Below are 7,793 nucleotides of genomic sequence, written 5' to 3' on the forward strand. Positions count from 1 at the left end.
ACTAGCTTCTCTTTATACAACCTGCCATCTACCCACCTGGGGACTGAGGGTTATGAGAGAACCCCCACATCACTAGCTTCTCTTTATTCAACCTGCCATCTACCCACCTGGGGACTGAGGGTTATGAGAGAACCCCCACATCACTAGCTTCTCTTTATACAACCTGCCATCTACCCACCTGGGGACTGAGGGTTATGAGAGAACCCCCACATCACTAGCTTCTCTTTATACAACCTGCCATCTACCCACCTGGGGACTGAGGGTTATGAGAGAACCCCCACATCACTAGCTTCTCTTTATACAACCTGCCATCTACCCACCTGGGGACTGAGGGTTATGAGAGAACCCCCACATCACTAGCTTCTCTTTATACAACCTGCCATCTACCCACCTGGGGACTGAGGGTTATGAGAGAACCCCCACATCACTAGCTTCTCTTTATTCAACCTGCCATCTACCCACCTGGGGACTGAGGGTTATGAGAGAACCCCCACATCACTAGCTTCTCTTTATACAACCTGCCATCTACCCACCTGGGGACTGAGGGTTATGAGAGAACCCCCACATCACTAGCTTCTCTTTAAACAACCTGCCATCTACCCACCTGGGGACTGAGGGTTATGAGAGAACCCCCACATCACTAGCTTCTCTTTATACAACCTGCCATCTACCCACCTGGGGACTGAGGGTTATGAGAGAACCCCCACATCACTAGCTTCTCTTTATTCAACCTGCCATCTACCCACCTGGGGACTGAGGGTTATGAGAGAACCCCCACATCACTAGCTTGCATGTTCTGCAGCCTTGTAAAGATAAGGAGGGGATGACTGGGAGGCAGGTTGGCATTTATTGTCATGAATCTTGTTCTGGAGGCAGTTCAGCAAAGTGGTCACTAGCTGGAACAGGCACAAAGTAATACAATCTGATTTTAATCCTAACCTTAACCCAACCACACTGCTCATCCTTCCCTTAAATTAAGACCATAAAACAACATTATTTTCCACAGCCAATTTTGACTTTGCAGCTGGCATATCTAGAGGAAATCACGCAGTTCTGCCTCCAGGTCAAGATTCATGACAAACATCAACCTGCGACTGAGAGAGGCAATGTAAAATCAATAACGAAACTGTTTTCACAATTAACATGCTTTTTTCTTGTTTTCAAGTATGTTTTATTATGAAAAGTACAATCTATCCTTGTATACTTGTACAACTATGGAGCGTATGTCCATATATAATTGTACAATTGTACAATTTGTTTTTCAACATAAAAGACATACAACAAATTATCACATTGGTATTTTAACGGTGTTATTGTAAGAGTTTAAATGTTTAAACAGAGGATCCACCTAAAAACAGTATAAAACAAGATGATAAACAGAGGATCCATCTAAAACAGTATAAAACAAGATGATAAACAGAGGATCCATCTAAAACAGTATAAAACAAGATGATAAACAGAGGATACATCTAAAACAGTATAAAACAAGATGATAAACAGAGGATCCATCTAAAACAGTATAAAACAAGATGATAAACAGAGGATCCATCTAAAACAGTATAAAACAAGATGATAAACAGAGGATACATCTAAAACAAGATGATAAACAGAGGATCCATCTAAAACAGTATAAAACAAGATGATAAACAGAGGATCCATCTAAAACAGTATAAAACAAGATGATAAACAGAGGATCCATCTAAAACAGTATAAAACAAGATGATAAACAGAGGATCCATCTAAAACAGAATAAAACAAGATGATAAACAGAGGATACATCTAAAACAGTATAAAACAAGATGATAAACAGAGGATCCATCTAAAACAGTATAAAACAAGATGATAAACAGAGGATCCATCTAAAACAGTATAAAACAAGATGATAAACAGAGGATCCATCTAAAACAGTATAAAACAAGATGATAAACAGAGGATCCATCTAAAACAAGATGATAAACAGAGGATCCATCTAAAACAGTATAAAACAAGATGATAAACAGAGGATCCATCTAAAACAGTATAAAACAAGATGATAAACAGAGGATCCATCTAAAACAGAATAAAACAAGATGATAAACAGAGGACCCATCTAAAACAGTATAAAACAAGATGATAAACAGAGGATCCATCTAAAACAGTATAAAACAAGATGATAAACAGAGGATCCATCTAAAACAGAATAAAACAAGATGATAAACAGAGGATCCATCTAAAACAAGATGATAAACAGAGGATCCATCTAAAACAGTATAAAACAAGATGATAAACAGAGGATCCATCTAAAACAGTATAAAACAAGATGATAAACAGAGGATACATCTAAAACAGTATAAAACAAGATGATCAACAGAGGACACATCTAAAACAGTTTAAAACAAGTGCAGTATGTTCTGAGAATGTTACTTTAACGTCAACTCATAACGTCACACTATAACTTCATGGGAGTCTTGTGGAAAGACTGCATGTTGTTTTGGGTGGATTGAGTGACGTCTTCATCAACATTTGCAGAATATTCCTGTAATATTTTCACCTCTTGTCAGACGCCAACAGCCTAGTTGGCTGGAAACATTCATAAGGAGTTCAAGTAGTTTATTTGCCATTTGCAGGTATTAAAAGTAATACATACATTGTAATTCCTTGTTGGAGCTCTCTCACATATAGGACAGTACATACCAGAGGAGGCTGCTGAGGGGAGGACGGCTCATAATAATGTCTGGAACAGAGTGAATGAATTGGACAACATGGAAACCACGTGTTTGATACCATTCCACTTATTCCCCTCCAGCCATTACAAGCCTGTCCTCCCCAATTAAGGTCCCACCAGCCTCCTATGGTACGAACACAAACAGTAAAATACATAATAAAATCACACTGTGTGTGTGTGTGTGTGTCCTGTGTATGTTTAAAGTGTGTGTGTGTGTGTGTGTCCAGTGTGTGTTTAAAGTGTGTGTGTGTGTGTGTGTGTCCAGTGTTTGTGTGTGTGCATCTAGTGTGTTTGTCCGTTTGAGTGTGTGTGTGTCCAGTGTGTGTGTGTGTGTGTCTGTGTCTGTGACCAGTGTGTGTGTGTGTGTTCAGTGTGTGTCTTTGTGTGTGTGTGTGTCCAGTGTTTGTGTGTGTGTCTGTTTGAGTGTGTGTGTCTAATGTGTGTGTGTGTGTGTGTGTGTGTGTGTGTGTCAGGTTATTATTTACAGGGAAACTGAGGAGTCATCATGAACCCTAAACCCTGGATAGAGGGGCTCAGTGAATGTGGAGGTGAATGTGATCAGGTGGGTCAGTGTGTCAGAGGAGGCTCTATAGAAGGACAGAGTGCCGGCTGGCCAGTCCAGATACACTCCTACTCTGTGGGAGCCTGAGGAGGAGACGTCTATGGTAGTCTGATTATTATTGTGCCTGGCAGAGTAACTGTTGTCAGAGCAGAACAGACTCCAGGACTTGTCATTCCATCCAAGCCAACAGTCATCACCACCTCCTCTCCTGTTGATTCCTTTATATGTCACTCCTATATCAGCCCTCCCACTCCACTCTACCTCCCAGTAACAGCGCCCAGTCAGACCCTCTCTACACAGCACCTGTCTACAGTCCTCAAATCTCTCTTGGTGATCAGAGTACGGCTGCTTCTCTCTCCTCCATGTCACCTTTCTGTTCTCCTCAGACAGAGAGAGGCGTCTGTTTACTGTGTTTAGGTCCAGTGTGAGATCACAGACATCTGATGGATGAAACCAGACACAATATTAGAAATCATCATCATTCACATCAGAATGTTAACTCACTTTTCACTAATTAATTTAATGTAGATGTTTCTAGGTATCAAAAGGAGAAGTTAAGGTAACTTGAGACTTGTTGAATGATCATATGTTATACTGTATGGTAATATAAAACACACTTATTCCCATTAATTACACACACACACACACACACACACACACACACACACACACACACACACACACACACACACACACACACACACACACACACACACACACACACACACACACACACACACACACACACACACACACACACACACACACACACACACACACACACAGGACACACACACACACACTAACATATAATGTGTGAATGTTTGTCTTAACCAGCCTGATAAGTCAAACATGTCTGATATGAACATTGACATAAACCCTCTACATACTTGAGTTTCTCCAGTCTGCAGTGTGGATCCTCCAGTCCAGTAGAGAGCAGTCTGACTCCTGAGTCTCCTGGGTGATTGTAGCTCAGGTCCAGCTCTCTCAGGTGTGAGGGGTTTGACCTCAGAGCTGAGACCAGAGAAGCACAGCCTTCCTCTGTGACTAGACAGCCTGACAACCTGCAAAGAGTCACATCATATTAAAATCACACTGCTATTCTTTGGTGGTGAAAATAGTGGCAGTATATTTTTTCAACATATTCAGATACATCAGCGTCCTGAAACCTGCCATATCTATTCGTAAATTAATGTATCATCATTAAAAATGACAAATTATCAAAGTATTGTACAAATATTTGAGTAGACTGACCAGACCAGTTTAAAAAGCAGTATCAGTCAGAAGACAGACAGTGAGGTATCAGATTTAGATTGTATTGAGTATACAGTCCACACCATATCTATTTTGACAGTGAAGCAAACAATTTAAACGTGGCTCTATACGCCAACATTTTGGATGTCAGATCAAATGTTTCATATGAGGTGACACCTTTAATTTGAGGGTATTTTAATACATATCTGTTTCACCATTTAGAAATGAAAGCACTTTATGTATCTAGTCCCCCCATATTTTGATAATTTGAAGAAGTCGTAAACATTCTGATCAATTTACTTATAGTGTATTAAAGTAGTCAAAAGTGTAAGTCTAAGGGAGTAGATAACACGTTTCTAAACAATACTAAATTAATCCTGATTATGCCTTGATTAATACAAATCATAAATAAATAATGAATAATAACACTAAGAGTTGGTTTGAACAGATCTGAATCAGGAAACTAAGAGTTGGTTTAAACAGATATGAATCAGGATACTAAGAGTTGGTTTGAACAGATCTGAATCAGGAAACTAAGAGATGGTTTAAACAGATATGAATCAGGAAACTAAGAGATGGTTTAAACAGATCTGAATCAGGAAACTAAGAGTTGGTTTAAACAGATCTGAATCAGGAAACTAAGAGATGGTTTAAACAGATCTGAATCAGGAAACTAAGAGTTGGTTTAAACAGATCTGAATCAGGAAACTAAGAGTTGGTTTAAACAGATCTGAATCAGGAAACTAAGAGATGGTTTAAACAGATCTGAATCAGGAAACTAAGAGTTGGTTTAAACAGATCTGAATCAGGAAACTAAGAGTTGGTTTAAACAGATCTGAATCAGGAAACTAAGAGTTGGTTTGAACAGATCTGAATCAGGAAACTAAGAGTTAGTTTAAACAGATCTGAATCTGTTTAAAGATAGAACTGCCAAAGGGGGTGGAGTTGCAATCTACTGTAGAGACAGCCTGCAGAGTTCTGTCCTACTATCCAGGTCTGTACCCAAACAATTCGAACTTCTACTTTTAAAAATCCACCTTTCCAGAAACAAGTCTCTCACCGTCGCCGCTTGCTATAGACCACCCTCTGCCCCCAGCTGTGCCCTGGACACCATATGTGAACTGATTGCCCCCCATCTATCTTCAGAGCTCGTGCTGCTAGGTGACCTAAACTGGGACATGCTTAACACCCCGGCCATCCTACAATCTAAGCTTGATGCCCTCAATCTCTCACAAATTGTCAATGAACCCACCAGGTACAACCCCAAATCCGTAAACACGGGCACCCTCAACGATATCATCCTAACCAACTTGCCCTCCAAATACACCACTGCTGTTTTCAACCAAGATCTCAGCGATCACTGCCTCATTGCCTGCATCCGTAACGGGTCTGCGGTCAAACGACCACCCCTCATCACTATCAAACGCTCCCTAAAACACTTCAGCGAGCAGGCCTTTCTAATCGACCTGGCCCGGGTATCCTGGAAGGCTATTATTATTGACCTCATCCCGTCAGTAGAGGATGCCTGGTTGCTCTTTAAAAGTGCCTTCCTCACCATCTTAAATAAGCATGCCCCTTTCAAGAAATGTAGAACCCGGAACAGATATAGCCCTTGGTTCTCTCCAGACCTGACTGCCCTTGACCAGCACAAAAACATCCTGTGGCGTTCTGCATTAGCATCGAATAGCCCCCGTGATATGCAACTTTTCAGGGAAGTCAGGAACAAATATACACAGGCAGTTAGGAAAGCTAAGGCTAGCTTTTTCAAGCAGAAATTTGCATCCTGTAGCACAAACTCAAAAAAGTTCTGGGACACTGTAAAGTCCATGGAGAATAAGAGCACCTCCTCCCAGCTGCCCACTGCACTGAGGCTAGGAAACTCTGTCACCACGATAAATCCACTATAATTGAGAATTTCAACAATCATTTTTCTGCGGCTGGCCATGCTTTCCATCTGGCTAACCCTACCCCGGTCAACAGCCCTGCACTCCCCACAGCAACTCGCCCAATCCCCCCCTATTTCTCCTTCACCCAAATCCAGATAGCTGATGTTCTTAAAGAACTGCAAAACCTGGACCCTACAAATCAGCCGGGCTAGACAATCTGGACCCTCTCTTTCTAAAATGATCTGCTGAAATTGTTGCAACCACAATTACTAGCCTGTTCAACCTCTCTTTCGTATCCTCTGAGATTCCCAAAGATTGGAAAGCTGCCACAGTCATCCCCGTCTTCAAAGGGGGAGACACTCTAGACCCATATTGCTACAGACCTATATCTATCCTGCCCTGCCTTTCTAAGGTCTTCGAAAGCCAAGTTAATAAACAGATCACCGACCGCTTTGAATCTCACCGTACCTTTTCCGCTATGCAATCTGGTTTCAGATCTGGTCATGGGTGCACCTCAGCCACGCTCAAGGTCCTAAACGATATCATAACCGCCATCGATAAGAGACATTACAGTGCAGCCGTATTCATCGACCTGGCCAAGGCTTTCGACTCTGTCAATCACCACATTCTTATTGGCAGACTCAAACGCATTGGTTTTTCAAATGATTTCCTCGCCTGGTTCACCAACTACTTCTCTGATAGAGTTCAGTGTGTCAAATCGGAGTGCCTGTTGTCTGGACCTCTGGCAGTGCCACAGGGTTCAATTCTCGGGCCGACTCTCTGCTCTGTATACATCAATGATGTTGCTCTCGCTGCTGGTGATTCTCTGATCCACCTCTACGCAGATGACACCATTCTGTATTCTGGCCAACTGATCACTGCCCGCACCCGCCCGACCGTCCAGCATCACTACTCTGGACGGCTCTGACTTAGAATATGTGGACAACTACAAATACCTAGGTTTTTGGTTAGACTGTAAACTCTCCTTCCAGACTCACATTAAGCATCTCCAATCCAAAATTAAATCTAGAATCGGCTTCCTATTTCGCAACAAAGCATCCTGAACTCATGCAACCAAACATACCCTCGTAAAACTGACCATCCTACCGATCCTCGACTTCGGCGATGTCATCTATAAAATAGCCTCTACTCAACAAATTGGACGCAGTTTATTACAGTGCCATCCGTTTTGTCACCAAAGCCCCATATATCACCCACCACTGCGACCTGTACGCTCTCGTTGGCTGGCAATCGCTTCATACTCGTCGCCAAACCATCTGGCTCCAGGTCATCTACAAGTCTCTGCTAGGTAAAGCACTGTCTTATCTCAGCTCACTGGTCACCATAGCAGCACCCACTCGTGGCACGCGCCCCAGCAGGTATTTTT

The sequence above is a fragment of the Salvelinus namaycush genome, unplaced genomic scaffold (genome assembly GCF_016432855.1).
Source record: "Salvelinus namaycush isolate Seneca unplaced genomic scaffold, SaNama_1.0 Scaffold120, whole genome shotgun sequence".
NCBI lineage: Eukaryota > Metazoa > Chordata > Actinopteri > Salmoniformes > Salmonidae > Salvelinus > Salvelinus namaycush.